The sequence below is a fragment of the Triticum dicoccoides genome, chromosome 3A (assembly GCF_002162155.2).
Source record: "Triticum dicoccoides isolate Atlit2015 ecotype Zavitan chromosome 3A, WEW_v2.0, whole genome shotgun sequence".
NCBI classification, from domain to species: Eukaryota; Viridiplantae; Streptophyta; class Magnoliopsida; order Poales; family Poaceae; genus Triticum; species Triticum dicoccoides.
Window position 1 is genome coordinate 295,521,153 of NC_041384.1, and position 17,817 is coordinate 295,538,969.

The following is a 17,817-nucleotide window of genomic DNA, read 5'->3' on the forward strand; positions in this document are numbered from 1 at the left end:
GAAGCTGGGTCGTACTAGGCCATTGGTGAGACACGCCGTGGGCCGCAGGCAGGCAAGTCTGGGTACCCTCGTTCCCAAAACACCGACAGTAGCCCCTGGGCCCAAGGCGCGCTCGGACTTGGATTCAAGGCGAAGCCAATGGGCAAGTGGGGAGCGCTGTGGGCCCTAACCGCCTATGGCCTCCGTTGACGCATGGCGATTGACAGGACGTGGGCGTCGCTGCTTCCCCACGTGGCCTTGGCAACCGTTTGACTTGTCGAGACTCTACCGCCTGCAATGAGAAAACCATCATTGCGTGGGATCATGGAGGCCGGCAGTTGGCCTCCCTCCGGCTATAAATGAGAGGAGGGCAGAGCCCCCCTCGCTCATCCCCATCTTCTCGATGCCCGCTCCTTCTTCTCCGTCTTGCTGTAGCATCCATGGCGCCGATCAGGAGATTCTTCGCGGTGGAGAAAGGAAAGGCCCCTCGGGAGGATCTTGAACCACTTCCGCCGAAGAAGAGGTTTAGCCGCCCTCGCGTCGCCGGTGAAGGACAGGCAGTGATGCATCCTTGGTAGGAGCTGCCTCCACCTAGCTTCCTGATCCCCTTGTATGCCTGTGCGCAAGGCCCTGGGCCAGGCTAGGGCTGCATAGCCAGCCGGCCCACGAACTCATGCCGACAGGATTGCCAGGTGCCTGGCCTCCTAAGCTGCCAGGACGCTCCGCATTTCGTGCTGATGCACGACAGCCCTTTCTTGCATAGCGCCTGATCATGCCTTAGTGGTGACGCTTCTAGGTGGGGCTCACACTGGTTTCTCCCTTTCCTTGCTCATCTAAGTGCTCTATGTCCTCGGGTCCTGGCCCTCGAGCGAGGCTCAGCTGCCACTAGTATGCTAGGTCGCATTGCCGTGCTCAAGGCCAGGGGGTGAGGGCTCGAGACCCAATTGGAGCTCCCGGGGCGCGATGCTCGAGAGCTCCCCCTTTAACGTGCAAGCAAATTGCGTGAAAAGGGGGTGTCCGGCAGGCCAGCCTGTAGTTACGCTCTAGAGGTTCCTGCGAGCTTGTCCAAGGACGAGAACATGAGACATGATCACGCTCGTTATCCCGACGCTAATCATTCCACAAGAATATGAAGGCACTGAGGACCCGGTGAGGTGACGTGTGCGGGGCAGGCCAAGAGTCAGAGCTTGATCTCTCAGATTTGTCAGCGCTGTAGGGACGGACCCGAGCACAGGCACCGTGCTAGCATGTAGCCCCCATTGCGGGATGAGCAAGAGGAGGGTAAGCAGCGCAGGGAGGCCGCGAAGGGCGATAGGACACCAGGCGGGCAGATGATAATCATAAAGCAGCGAATGATCGAAGGTAAAGCCAGTTCTGATAGATGCAGGAAGGATACATGTCGCAGGGACGGACCCACATGGCTTGGGGAAAATGCAGCCCAAGCAGTGCCCCCAACTGAATGAACCAAAAAGATGTCACCTAGAACCGTTGTTGAAGAAGTGTTGAGGTAGCTAAAGATGCGTGCTGCTGAAGTCGCTCCTCACGAGCCGCCCGGGTCCTGAACCTCGGGAGGCTCTGGAGGCGCGGGGGGCTCGCGAGGACCCATCGCCATCTCCGACAGGATTGCCAGGTGCCTAGCCTCCTAAGCTGCTAGGACGCTCCGTATTTGGCGCTGATGCACGACAGCCCTGTTCAGGAATCTGAAGGGCATGCGGACGTAGATATGTGGTGGGCCCTTGCATCAGCCAACGCAGGACAACCAGAAGATCTCTTGAGACGCGGCCCTGTTGAGACTAGGAATGTTGACGCAGGCACGCAGCTCGCTGTCCTTGCCGGGCCAAGGAGCTGCGCCGGGTGGTGGGGGATGGTCGCCTTGCATTGCTCTTGCCTCCTGAAGCTCCTCGGTTGCCTTGGTCATGAACTCCTGAGCGCCTGGTTGGTGTGTCAGAGGAGTCGATAAAGTGGTAGCGCCTTTTCTCCTAATCTGGAGATAACGCAGCTCAAGGCTGCCATGCACCCAGCTAGTTTTTGGACTTGCTTTAAGTCTGTTGGCGTTGCCAATTGTGACAAGGCCCGGATTTTTGCTGTCTTTGCATCAATTCCTCTATTGGAAACGATGAACGCAAGTAGTTTTCCGGCTGGAACGCCGAAGACACATTTTTCTGGATTGAGCCGTATGTCATCTGTTCGAAGGTTGTCGAATGTGAGTCATAGATCGTCCACCAATGATTTGACGTGTTTAGTCTTGATGACAACATCATCTACGTATGCCTCCACTGTGTCTTGCCAATTAGCTTTTCCAGACATGTTTGAATCATCCATTTGTAAGTGGCGGCAGAGTTTTTGAGCCCGAAAGGCATAGTGTTGAAGCAGAAAGGCCCATAGGGGGTAATGAATGCTGTTGCAGCTTGGTCCGACTCCATCTTAATTTGATGGTATCCGGAGTATGCGTCGAGGAAACACAGTGAGTCGTGTCTTGCGGTCGTGTCAATGATTTGGTCAATGCGGGGCAGTGTGAAGGGGTCCTTATGGCAAGCCTTATTGAGGTCCCTGAAATCGACACAAGGGTGCCAGGATTTATCCTTCTTTGGCACCATGACCAGGTTTGCCAGCCAGTCCGGGTGTTTGATCTCTCTAATGAACTCAGCTCCAAGTAGCTTGGCTAGCTCCTCCCCCATAGCTTGTCATTTGGGTTCGGAAGATCGCCGCAACGTTTGCTTGGCTAGTTTGAACCCCTTTATTATGTTGAGGCTGTGTTCGGCAAGTCTGCGTGGGATTCCTGGCGTATCCGAAGGATGCCAAGCAAAGATATCCCAATTTTCACGTAGGAACGCTCGCATGGCGACGTCAACCGTCGGATCTAGTTGTGCTCCGATGGAGGCTGTCTTGTTAGGATCCGCCAGGTGCACTTGGAATTTAACTATTTCGTCTGTTGGTTTGCACGAAGTGGACTTGGGCCTCTTATCGAGGATTATATCATCTTTGTCCACTTTGGAATGCAGAGTGGTTAACTCCTCAGCTGCGAGGGCCTCAAATAGTGCCTCGTGGGCCAAGGATGCAGTTTTTTTTCCGGCGCGGAGTGCTATATCCGGATCAAGTGATTGTGATAACTCCATTGGGCCCTAGCATTTTGAGCTTCATGTACCTATAATGGGGTATGCCTTGAAAGCGTGTGGAGGCGTCTCGCCCCAATAGGGTGTGATATCCGCTATTGAAAGGTGCCACGTGGAGAGCAACTCTTCGGACCTGTAGTTCTCCGGCGTGCCGAATACTACATCAAGTTTAATTTTCCCCAAGCATCATGCTTCTCGACTGGGGATAATTTCTCGAAAGGTGGTGCCCCTTTGCTTGATGCGACTCTTATCCATTTGCATTTTATTGAGCGTGTCCTCATAGATGAGGTTCAGTCTGTTGACGCCGTCCATGAGCACCTTGGTGAATCGAAAGCCATCCACAATTGGGATTAAGACCAAGGCGGCAGGTGCTCGGACTGATCTGTCCCTTGGTTCGTCGTCGGCAGTAAAAGTTATTGCCGTATCATTCCAAGGGTTTATAGCAGCTACTTGGTTAACTTCGGCGAGGTCGCGGAGCACCATTTTGCACCGATTATTTGAAGAAAAGGTCTCGAAGACTGTAAAGACATTGAGATCGTTATCCTCTGAAGAGTACTTCTCCGGAGTAGTGTTGGTGAGGATGGCCTCCGCTCTTAGCCACCTGCTGGAGTACCCAACATGCCCGAAGGCTATGTGTTGGTTCGGTATTCGGCGTCGTGTGTATCTGACAGGGCTTGTCGAGCAATTTCGTCAATGACAGTTCTATGACCCATGAAGGATTTTATTTTCTTGTCAATGAGATGATTATGGGGTGCCTCGTTAGGGTGCATTCTTTTTGCCCATTCGATGGGCTGCTTAAAGGCAGGAGGATCCCATCGGGCTGCCTGGGCTTTCTATGCGCTTTCCGTTGTGTAGTACTTCTGTACTGAATTTGTGAAGTGCAGTATGCGGCTGTGGTTGAGGGCATTGAGAATTCCGTCATCCACAAAGTTGCGGCAAAAAACTAAAACCGCGTCGTCATCATAGCAATCTTTAATCTTGTTTTTAACAAGGAGGAACCTGGCCCTGAAGTGATGGACCGTTTCCTGAGGTTGCTGTCATACGTATATTAGCTCACATACGTCTAGAGGGCCTGAATTTCTTGGGTAATATTGGTTGCGGTGGGTGGGCGTGCTGAAATCCGAACCTTGACCCACTATTGGATCTGGAGTTTGAAGAATCTCTGAGATCACTAGTCCAGGGTCTGGAGGGTCATGGAGACTTTCGGGCTCGACACCTTATTCTATGTTCGGAGGACATATGGTCTCTTCCCGAAGGTGGGTATCCGGCACGCAGGGCTCGGAAATCTGAACATTGTTTGTTCTTAACTTAGGGGGAGAAGTATTCTTGGCTCATTCCTCCACGACCGCTACCAGATGGGTGATCGAAGGGGACTTGATTTCCCTCTAATCGGGTTTAATCCCAATCCGATCATAGTCTATTGTGACCCCCAGGGCGGCGATGCGATCTAGCAGTTCGTTTGAGGATGAGACATCTGTCGGATCCATCTTTTCAGAGTGTTCGAGGTTGATGCGGAGATGATGTTTAGCGATTGCGGGGGCTACCTTTGGCTTAACGGCCAAGCGGGCTCCCATGGTGAAACCGCCAAGCTGGAGGGCCTGACCTGGAGCTAGGGCCCTTCCAGAGATGATGCTGTCATTGATGACTAGGAGATCCATCAATCCTTCCATCGAGAACACAAAGGAACTCTCAATGAAAGCACCAATGTCGATGTCAAAATCGGCCAATCTCGGGTAGGGTGTCCCAAACTATGCGTCTGAGGATCGAAGGTAACAGGAGACAAAGGGGACACAATGTTTACCCAGGTTCGGGCCCTCTTAATGGAGGTAAAACCCTGATACGTCTCCAACGTATCTATAATTTTGATTGTTCCATGCTATTATATTATCAACCTTGGATGTTTTATATGCATTTATCTGCTATTTTATATGATTTTTGGGACTAACCTATTAACCTAGAGCCCAGTGCCAGTTTCTCTTTTTTTCCTTGTTTTAGAGTATCGCAAAAAGGAAAATCAAACGGAGTCCAATTGACCTGAAACTTTACGGAACTTATTTTTGGAAGGAAAGCAACCCGGGAGACTTGGAGTCCACGTAAGGGAAGCAATGAGGAAGCCACGAGGCAGGGGGGCGTGCCCAACCCCTGGGCGCGCCCTCCACCCTCGTGGGCCCCTCGTGGCTCCCCTAACGTACTTCTTCCTCCTATATATCTCCATATACCCTAAAACGACCGGGGAGCAAAATAGATCACGAGTTCCGCCGCCAGAAGCCTTCGTAGCCACCGAAAACCAATCTAGACCCGTTCCGGCACCCTGCCGGAGGCATCAATCCCTCTCTGGTGGCCATCTTCATCATCCCGGTGCTCTCCATGATGAGGAGGGAGTAGTTCTACCTCGGGGTTGAGGGTATGTACCAGTACCTATGTGTTTGATCTCTCTCTCTCTCTCTCTCGTGTTCTTCAGGTGATACGACGTTGATGTATCGCGAGCTTTGCTGCTATATTTGGATCCTATGATGTTTCTTCCCCCTCTACTCTCTTGTAATGGATCGAGTTTCCCCTTTGAACTTATCTTATCGGATTGAGTCTTTAAAGATTTGAGAACACTTGACGTATGTCTTGCCGTTCGTATCTATGGTGACAATGGGATACCACGTGATTCACTTGATGTATGTTTTGGTGATCAACTTGCGGGTTCCGCCCATGAACCTATGCATAGGGGTTGGCACACATTTTCGTCGTGATTTTCCGGTAGAAACTTTGGGGCACTCTTTGAGGTTCTATGTGTTGGTTGAATAGATGAATCTGAGATTGTTTGATGCATATCATATAATCATACTCACGGATACTTGAGGTGACATTGGAGTATCTAGGTGACATTAGGATTTTGGTTGATTTGTGTCTTAAGGTGTTATTCTAGTACGGACTCTAGGGCTGTTTGTGACACTTATTGGAATAGCCCAACGGATTGATTGGAAAGAATAACTTTGAGGTGGTTTCGTAACCTACCATAATCTCTTCATTTGTTCTCTATTATTAGTGACTTTGGAGTGACTCTTTGTTGCATGTTGAGGGATAGTTATATGATCCAATTATGTTATTATTGTTGAGGGAACTTGCACTAGTGAAAGTATGAACCCTAGGCCTTATTTCCTAGCAGTGCAATACCGTTAATACTCACTTTTACCATTAGTTAACTTGTTGTTTTTATATTTTCAGATTACAAAACTATTATCTACTATCCATATACCACTTGTATCACCATCTCTTCGCCAAACTAGTGCACCTATACAATTTACCATTGTATTGGGTGTGTTGGGGACACAAGAGACTCTTTGTTATTTGGTTGTAGGGTTGCTTGAGAGAGACCATCTTCATCCTACGCCTCCTACGGATTGATAAACCTTAGATCATCCACTTGAGGGAAATTTGCTACTGTCCTACAAACCTCTACACTTGGAGGCCCAACAACGTCTACAAGAAGAATGTTGTGTACTAGACATCAAGCTCTTTTCTGGCGCCGTAGTCGGGGAGGTGAGTGCTTGAAGGTATATCTTTAGATCTTGAAATCGAGTCTTTTAGTTTCTTGCTTTATCACTAGTTTAGTTCATAAAAGAAAACTATAAAAAATGGAATTGAGTTTATCTCATACCCTTCACCTTTTTAATATCTTTCGTGGGTATGATGGAAAGGGAAATTGTGCCAAAGTGTTAGAAGAAGAATGCATTAAAATGTTTGGCACTAAATATTTGAATGATGAGCATGATTGCAATGTTGTTAGTATGAATTCCTTGAATATCCATGATGCTAATGATATGCAAAGCCACAACCTTGGGGATGCTATGTTTGATGAAGATGATATTTTTTGTCCCCCAACTTTCGATGAGCAAATTTATTATGATGAGAGCATGCCCCCCTTTATGATGATTATTGTTATGAATTGTATGGTATATATATTAATTATATCCATGAAACTTGTCATCATGATTTTAGCTTTCAACTGGATTATGCCTCACATGATAGTTATTTTGTTGAATTTGCTCCCACTACTATTCATGAGAAGAAATTTGCTTATGTGGAGAGTAAAAAAAATTCTATTCTTGTAGATCATGAAAAGAATGCTTTAGGTGCTGGTTATATTGTTGAATTCATTCATGATGCTACTGAAAATTATTATGAGGGAGGAATATATGCTTGTAGGAATTGCAATAATATCAAGTTTCCTCTCTATGTGCTTAAGATTTTGAAGTTATGCTTGTTTTGTCTTCTTATGCTAGTTGATTATTGTTCCCATAAGTTGTTTTCTCACAAATCCCTATGCATAGGAAGTGGGTTCGACTTAAATGTGTTAGTCATATTCTTCATGATGCGCTCTTTATATTTAAATTCTTATCTTTTATGTGAGCATCATTGAAATCATCATGCCTAGCTAGGGGCGTTAAACGATAGCGCTTGTTGGGAGGCAACCCAAATTTATTTTTAGTCCTTGCTTTTTCTTCCTGTTTAGTAATAAATAATTAATATAGACCCTGTTTAGATGTTGTTTTATGCTTTTAATTAGTGTTTGTGCCAAGTAGAACCTTTGGGAAGACTTGGGGAAAGTCTTTTTAATCTTGCTGTAAAAACAGAAACTTTAGCGCTCACGAGAATTGCTGCCATTTTTATTTGGAAAGAGATATTTAGTTAATTCTTTTTGAAGATGATTAATAGATAAATTCCTCACGTCCAGAAATTTATTTGAGAATTTTATATGTTACATAAGTGTAATTTTGATCCAGAATACTACAGACTGTTCTGTTTTTGACAGATTCTGTTTTCGATGTGTTGTTTGCTTATTTTGATGAATCTATGAGTAGTATCGGAGGGTATGAACCATAGAGAAGTTGGAATACAGTAGATATTACACCAATATGAATTTATAATGAGTTCATTACACTACCTTATGATGGGGATTTATTTTCTTATACTAACGGAGCTTACGAGTTTCCTGTTAAGTTTTGTGTTGTGAAGTTTTCAAGTTTTGGGTGAAGATTCGATGGACTATGGAATAAAGAGTGGCAAGAGCCTAAGCTTGGGGATGACAAAGGCACCCCAAGGTAATATTAAAGGACAACCAAGAGCCTAAGCTTGGGGATGCCCCGGAATGCATCCCCTCTTTCGTCTTCGTGCATCGGTAACTTTACTTGGAGCTATATTTTTATTTACCACATGATATGTGTTTTTCTTGGAGCATCATTTTATTTTATTTAGTTTTGCTTTCTGTTTGAATAAAATACTAAGATCTGAAATTATTAAATTTTATAGAGTCTTCACATAGTTGCATAATTATTCGACTACTCATTGAGCTTCACATATATCTTTTGGACTAGTTTGTTGTTTGCTCTAGTACTTCACTTACATCTTTTAGAGCATGGTGGTAGTTTTATTTTGAAGAAATAGATAAACTCTCGTGCTTCACTTATATTATTTTGAGAGTCTTTAGAACAGCATGGTAGTTTTCTTTGGTTAAGAATCTAGTCCTGATATGATAGACATTCAAGATGGGTATAATAAAAACTTTCATATAAAGTGCATTGAATACTATGAGATGTTTGATACTTGATGATTGTTTTGAGATATGAGGATGGTAATATTAGAGTCATGCTAGTGAGTAGTTGTGATGACGTCGGAGCATGATTTATTTATTGATTGTCTTTCTTATGAGTGGCGGTCGGGGACGAGCGATGGTCTTTTCCTACCAATCTATCCCCCTAGGAGCATGCGCGTAGTACTTTGTTTCGATAACTAATAGATTTTTGCAATAAGTATGTGAGTTCTTTATGACTAATGTTGAGTCCATGGATTATATGCACTCTCACCCTTCCACCATTGCTAGCCTCTCTAATACCGCATACCTTTCACCGGTATCATAAACCCTCCATAAACCTTCCTCAAAACAGCCACCATACCTACCTATTATGGCATTTCCATAGCCATTCCGAGATATATTGCCATGCAACTTTCCACCGTTCCGTCTATTATGACACGCTTCATCATTGTCATATTGCTTTGAATCATCATGTAGTTGACATCGTATTTGTGGCAAAGCCACCGTTCATAATTCTTTCATACATGTCACTCATGCATCATTGCACATCCCGGTACACCGCCAGAGGCGTTCATATAGAGTCATATCTTGTTCTAAGAATCGAGTTGTAATTCTTGAGTTGTAAGTAAATAAAAGTGTGATGATTATCATTATTAGAGCATTGTCCCAGTGAGGAAAGGATGATGGAGACTATGATTCCCCCACAAGTCGGGATGAGACTCCGGACGAAAAATAAAAAAAAGAGAAAAAAGAGTCCATAAAAAAGGAGAGAAAAGGCCCAAATAAAAAAATTAAAAAAAATTAAAAAATTAAAAAATGAGAGAAAAAGAGAGAAGGGACAATGCTACTATCCTTTTACCACACTTGTACTTCAAAGTAGCACCATGATCTTCATGATAGAGAGTCTCCTATGTTGTCACTTTCATATACTAGTGGGAATCTTTCATTATAGAACTTGGATTGTATATTCCAATGATGGGCTTCCTCAAAATGCCCTAGGTCTTCGTGAGCAAGCGAGTTGGATGCACACACACTAGTTTCTTTTGTTGAGCTTTCATACACTTATAGCTCTAGTACATCCGTTGCATGGCTATCCCTACTCACTCACATTGATATCTATTAATGGGCATCTCCATAGCCCGTTGATACGCCTAGTTGATGTGATATTATCTCCTCCTTTGTGTCTTCTCCACAACCACCATTCTATTCCACCTATAGTGCTATATCCATGGCTCACGCGCATCTATTGCGTGAAAATTGAACAAGTTTGAGAACACCAAAAGTATGAAACAATTGCTTGGCTTGTCATCGGGGTTGTGCATGATTTAAATATTTTGTGTGGTGAAGATGCAGCATAGCCAGACTATATGATTTTGTAGGGATAGCTTTCTTTGGCCATGTTATTTTGAGAAGACATGATTGCTTAGTTAGTATGCTTGAAGTATTATTATTTTTATGTCAATATTAAACTTTTGTCATGAATCTTATGGATCTGAACATTCATGCCAAAATGAAGAGAATTACTTAGAGAAATATGTTAGGTAGAATTCCACATCAAAAATTCTGTTTTTATCATTTACCTACTCGAGGACGAGCAGGAATTAAGCTTGGGGATGCTGATAGGTCTCCAACGTATCTATAATTTTTGATTGTTCCATGCTATTATATTATCAACCTTGGATGTTTTATATGCATTTATATGCTATCTTATATGATTTTTGGGACTAACCTATTAACCTAGAGCCGAGTGCCAGTTTCTGTTTTTTCCTTGTTTTAGAGTATCGCAAAAAGGAAAATCAAACGGAGTCCAATTGACCTGAAACTTCACGGAACTTATTTTTGGAAGGAAAGCAACCCGGGAGACTTGGAGTCCACTTAAGGGAAGCAACGAGGAAGCCACGAGGTAGGGGGCACGCCCACCACCTCTGGGCGCGCCCTCCACCCTCGTGGGCCCCTCGTGGCTCCCCTGACATACTTCTTCCTCCTAAATATCTCCATATACCCTAAAACGATCGGGGAGCACAATAGATCGAGAGTTCCATCGCCAGAAGCCTCCATAGCCACTGAACACCAAACTAGACCCATTCCGGCACCCTGCCGGAGGGGGCAATCCCTCTCCGGTGGCCATCTTCATCATCCCTATGCTCTCCATGACGAAGAGGGAGTAGTTCTCCCTCGGGGCTGAGGGTATGTACCAGTAGCTATGTGTTTTATCTCTCTCTCTCTCTCTCTCTCTCTTGAGTTCTTGAGGTGATACGATCTTGATGTATCGCGAGCTTTGCTATTATATTTGGATCCTATGATGTTTCTTCCCCCCTCTACTCTCTTGTAATGGATCGAGTTTCCCCTTTGAAGTCTTCTTATCGGATTGAGTCTTTAAAGATTCACTTGATGTATGTTTTGGTGATAACCTTGCGGGTTCCGCCCATGAACCTATGCATAGGGGTTGGCACACGTTTTTGTCATGATTTTCTGGTAGAAACTTTGGGGCACTCTTTGAGGTTCTATGTGTTGGTTGAATAGATGAATCTGGGATTGTGTGATGCATATCGTATAATCATACCCACGGATACTTGAGGTGACATTGGAGTATCTAGGTGACATTAGGGTTTTGGTTGATTTGTGTCTTAAGGTGTTATTCTAGTACGAACTCTAGGGTTGTTTGTGACACTTATAGGAATAGCCCAACGGATTGATTGGAAAGAATAACTTTGAGGTGGTTTCGTACCCTACCATAATCTCTTCGTTTGTTCTCCGCTATTAGTGACTTTGGAGTGACTCTTTGTTGCATGTTGAGGGATAGTTATATCATCCAATTATGTTATTATTGTTGGGGGAAATTGCACTAGTGAAAGTATGAACCCTAGGACTTATTTCCTAGCATTGCAATACCGTTTATGCTCACTTTTACCAATAGTTACCTTGTTGTTTTTATATTTTCAGATTACAAATACTATTATCTACTATCCATATACCACTTGTATCACCATCTCTTCACTGAACTAGTGCACCTATACAATTTACCATTGTATTGGGTGTGTTGGGGACACAAGAGACTCTTTGTTATTTGGTTGCAGGGTTGCTTGAGAGAGACCATCTTCATCCTACGCCTCCTACGGATTGATAAACCTTAGGTCATCCACTTGAGGGAAATTTGCTACTGTCCTACAAACCTCTGCACTTGGAGGCCCAACAACGTCTACAAGAAGAAGGTTGTGTAGTAGACATCAAACCCTACTTCTTGCTTGATTGAGTTTGACGAGTATAGGGGTTACAAGAGTTGATCTACCTCAAGATTGTAATGGCTAAACCCTAGATGTTTAGCCTATATGAATTCTAATAGCCTCTATGGACTAAACCCTCTGGTTTATATAGTCACAGGAGGGGCCTAGGGTTGTTCAGATTCGGTTTACAGAGAAAGGAAACTATACATCCAGACGCCAATCTTATCATCCACGCAAAGGAGAGTCCTATCTGGACACGGGGGAAGGTCTTCTACCTTGTATCTTCACGGCCCACCAGTCCGGCCCATAACACACAGCCCGGACACCCGAGGACCCCCTAATCTAGGACTCCCTCAGTGGGCACAACCCACCTGGGCATGCATGGCCAGGCGCGCCCTGGTGTCTTGTGCCCACCACGGTTGCCTTCCTGGTTGTTTCTTATTTTCCTAGTTTTTAATATATTCCAAAACTGATAGGAAATATTTTTGCGGATTTTTTTCGGAGTCTGTTTACTTACGGTATCACGTACCTCCTCGTTTTTCACGATTCTGGAGTGTCCCGGTTGGTTTATTTTATGTGTTCTTCCGGTGTCATGGTTTCATTAATATTGCTTTCAACATGAACGGGCGTACCTGAGATATAATGTATTATTCTTTTCCCATTGACAACCTTTGGGTTGGTACCTTCGGCATTATTTATTTTGATAGATCTAGATCAATAAACCTTCTCGATAACATAGGGTCCTTCCCATTTGGAGAGATGTTTTCCTGCAAAGAATCTAAAACGACAGTTGTACAAAAGAACATATTCCCCAACTTCGAACTCGCCCTTTTGGATTCTTTTATCATACCATCTTTTAACTTTTTCTTTAAATAATTTGGCATTTTCATAAGTTTGTGTACTCCATTCAACTAGTGACCTAATATCAAATAGCCTCTTTTCACCAGCAAGTTTGAAATCATAGTTGATTTATTTAATTGCCCAATATGCTTTATGTTCTAAATCAAGAGGCAAATGACAAGCTTTTCCATAAACCATTTTATAAGGAGACATACCCATAGGATTTTTATATGTTGTTCGGTAAGCCCAAAGTGCATCGTCTAATTTATGAGAAAAATTCTTCTGGGACCTATTGACAGTTTTTTGTAAAATTAATTTTATTTCTCTATTGCTAAGTTCAACTTGACCACTAGACTTAGGATGATAGGGGGATGCAATTCTATGGTTGACATCATACTTATCAAGCATTTTATGGAAAACACCATGAATAAAATGTGAACCACCATCAGTTATTAAATATCTAGGGACTCCAAACCTTGGGAAAATAACTTCCTTAAGCATTTTAATAGAGGTGTTGTGATCAGTACTACTAGTTGGAATAGCTTCTACCCACTTAGTAACATAATCAACAGCAACCAAAATATGTGTATACCCATTAGAGGCAGGAAAAGGCCCCATGTAATCAAAACCCCAAACATCAAATGGTTCGACAGTAGAGAATACTTCATAGGCATTTCTTGACGATTACCAACATTACCAATTCTTTGACATTCATCAGAAGATAAAACAAACTTACGGGCATGCTTGAATAGAGTAGGCCAATAAAAACCAGATTTCAATACCTTGTGAGCAGTTCTGTCTCCCACATGATGCCCACTGTAAGCTTTGGAGTGAGATTTTCATAGGATTTGTCCCTGTTCATGCTCAAGTACACAACATCTAATAATACCATCTACTCCTTCTTTATAAAGATGTGGGTCATCCCAACAGTAATGTCTTAAATCATAAAATAATTTTTTCTTTTGTTGGTAAGTCAAGCTTGGTGGTATGTATTTAGCACCAATATAATTAGCATAGTCAGCATACCAAGGAGTGTTATGAGAAACATTATTGTAGCTAATTTCTCATCAGAAAAACTATCATTAATAGGTTGTGGGCCATCAAGAATATTTTCTAACCTAGACAAGTCATCAGCTACGGGGTTCTCACCACCTTTTCTATCAGTGATATGTAAGTCAAATTCTTGTAGCAAGAGAACCCACCTAATGAGTCTAGGTTTAGCATCTTTATTTTGCATAAGATATTTGATAGTAGCATGATCAGTGTGAACAATAACTTTAGACTCAACAATGTAAGATCTGAATTTATCACAACCAAACACCACTCCAAAAAATTCCTTTTCGGTAGTAGCAAAATTTCTTTGGGCATTGTCTAGAGTATTACTAGCATAATGAATAACGTTTAATTTCTTATTAACTCTTTGTCCTAAAATAGCAACAATAGCATAATCACTAGCATCACACATAATTTCAAAAGGAAAGTTCCAATCAGGTGGTTGAACAATAGGTGCAGAAATTAAGGCTTTCTTAAGTGTTTCAAAGGCTTCTGCACAATCATCATCATAAACATGTGGAACATCCTTTTGTAAAAGATATGTAAGAGTCCTAGAAATTTTAGAAAAGTCTTTAATAAATCTTCTATAGAAACCAACATGACCGAGAAAACTATGAATACCTTCAATATCTCTGGGACATGGAATTTTCTCAATTGCATCAACTTTGGCTTTATCCACCTCAATACCTCGCTAAGAAATTTTATGTCCCAAGACAATACCTTCATTGACCATAAAGTGACACTTCTCCCAATTCAAGACAAGATTAGTTTGCTCGCATCTCTACAAAACTTGATCAAGGCATCAAAAGAAGTGCCAAAAATGGAAAAATCATCCATGAAAACCTCCACAATCTTTTCACAAAAATCAAAGAATATAGCAGTCATACATCTTTGAAAGGTAGCAGGTGCATTGCATAAACCAAAAGGCATATGTCTATAAGCATAAGTTCCCAAAGGACAAGTAAAGGTGGTTTTCTCTTGATCAGGTAGTGAAACAGGTATTTGAGAAAACCAGAATTTCCATCGAGAAAACAAAAGTGTGTGTGCTTAGATAATCTTTCTAGCATCTGATCAATGGAATGTAGAGGGTAATGATCTTCTCTAGTTTCTTTATTGAATTTTCTAAAATCAATTGTCATTCTATAGATAGTAACAATTCTTTGTCGAATAACTTCATTTTTATCATTAGGAACAACAGTAATACCTCCCTTCTTAGGGACACAATGAACGGGACTTACCCATCTACTATCAGCTATGGGATAGATTATACCTGCTTCCAGAAGGTTCAGTATTTCAGTTCTTACCACTTCTTTCATTTTACGATTTAGACATCGTTGGTGACCAACAACAGGTTTAGTATCAGGTTCCATATTAATCTTATGCTAATATAGAGTGGGACTAATGCCCTTAAGATCATCAAGAGTATATCAAATAGCAGCTCGTTGCTTCTGCAGAGTTTTAATAGGCAAATTGTGTTTAAGAAGAGGTCGTTGTTCAAATAAAATTGTATCCATATCATTTCTTTCATGCATATGCATATCATTTTCATGGTCTAGAAAATATTCTTCTAAAGGATCAGTAGGAGGCACGACAATAGAAGCAAGAACAATTATTTCATCCTTACTAGGCAATTCTTTCTTTTGATGTTTTCTTCAAAACTTTGAAAAATTAATCTCATGAGACTCATCGCCAAAACTTACACCGACGGTTTGTTTCTCACAATCTATTTTAGAATTAATGGTGTTCAAGAAGGGTCTGCCAAAAATAATGGGATAAACTTCATCCTGTGGGGAACCAAGAACTAGAAAATTAGTAGGTTATTTTATTTTCCCACACAAGACTTCAACATCTCTAACAATCGCAAGTGGTGTGATGGTGTCTCTGTTAGCAACTTTAATAGTAACATCTATGTCTTCTATTTCAGCAGGTGCTATATCTTTCATAATTTCTTGATACAAGGTAAAAGGAATATCACTCACGCTAGCACCTAAGTCACATAAACCATGATCACATTGACCTCCTATTTTGACTAGGACAAGAGGCATGAAAACAACATGTGTATGTTTATCTTTCTCATCTGGTTGAGCAATTCAAGCAGCTTCATTACAGAAGTAAATAACATGCCCATCTATATTTTCTACCAAGAGATCTTTAACCATAGCAACGCTAGGTTCTACTTTGATTTGTTCAGCAGGTTTAGGTTCTCTAATATAGCTTTTATTGACCACGGTTGAAACCTTAGCATGTTCCTTTATCCTAATAGGGAAAGTTGGATTTTCAATATAAGTAGGAACAACTGGATCAACATTATAAACGATAGTTTCATCTTTAGCTATTACCAGTTCTTTAATTCCTTCTTTCATTGGTGGGTGATATTTAAACCACTTCTCCTAAGGGAGATCAACATGAGTAGCAAGTGATTAACAAAAGAGGCTACTATCACAGAGTCAAGTCTAGATTTAGTGATAAACTTTTGAAAAGCATCGATATTCATAAAAGATTTAACACAATCATACTTAAGATTAATACCTGACTATTTTCCTCCATCGAGTTCCCAATCTTCAGAGTTGTGTTTAATTCTCTCTAAAAGATCCCACCTAAATTCAATAGTATTCTTCATAAAGGAACCAGTACAAGAAGTATCGAGCACAGATTGATCATCACGAGAAAGCTGAGCATAAAAATTCTGAACAATAATTTCTCTTGAGAGCTCATGATTGGGGCATGAATGACTTAAGCCTACCCAAGATAGAGCAATAATCTCTCCTTCATGATGCCAAAAATTATATGTATAATTATGATCATGATGAACTAGATGCATATGATAACTTTTTGGTGAAATTCCAATTTCAATTGATTCCAATTCCAAGATCCAATATCATCGCATAGCCTATACCATGCCAATTCTTTTCCCTTCAAAGATAAAGGGAAAACCTTCTTCTGAGCTTCATCTCTGGGTAACCTGCAAGCTTAAATAATCCACAAATTCCATCCACATATATCAAGTGCATATCAGGATGTTCGGTGCCATCTCCTACATAAGGGTTAGCTAGCAGTTCTTCTATCATACTCGGAAGAATTTCCTATAAATTATTTTTAGTAGGTGTAGTGGGTTGAGGGGTAATTAATTGTGGTTCCGGTCTAGGTGAAGGTACCATGACCAAACCCCTCAAAGGATTGTTCTCCATAGTAACAAGTGACAATAAATTTCAGCACGTAGTAATAATTTTTCCTTACCGATTTCCACTTACCAAGAGCAATTCACTCCCTAGAAACGGCACCAGAAATGAGACTTGATGACCTACAAGTATAGGGGATCAATCATAATGCTTTTTATAAGTAAGAGTGTCGACCCCAATGAGGAGCAGAACGAAATGACAAGTGGTTTTCAGCAAGCTATTCTCTGCAAGCACTGGAATTATAAGTAACGAGTAGTTTGATAGCAAGATAACTTGTAACGAGCTAGTAACGGTAATGAAAAATAATATGAAGCAAGGTATCCCATTCCTTTTGTGTCAAAGGACAGGCCAAAACAGTCTCTTATAATAAGCAAAGCGTTCTTGAGGGTACACGGGAATTTCATCCAGTCACTTTCATCATGTTGGTTTGATTCATGTTCGCTACTTTGATAATTTGATATGTGGGTGGATAGGTGCTTGGTGTTGTTCTTACTTGAAAAAACCTCCTACTTATGATTAACCCCCTCGCAAGCATCCGCAACTACGATAAAAGTATTAAGATAAAATCTAACCATAGCATTGTACTTTTGGATCCAAATCAGTCCCTTACGAAGTAGCGCATAAACTAGGTTTTAAGCTTCTGTTACTCTTGCAACTCATCATCCAATAACTACTCCACAATGGATTCCAATAGGCCCTAATAAGGTGAAGTGCCATGTAGTCGACGTTAATATGACACCACTAAGGGAATCACAACATAAATACCATCAAAATATCAAACATATATCAAATTCACATGATTACTTGCAACAAGATTTCCCCCATGACCTCAAGAACAAAAGTAA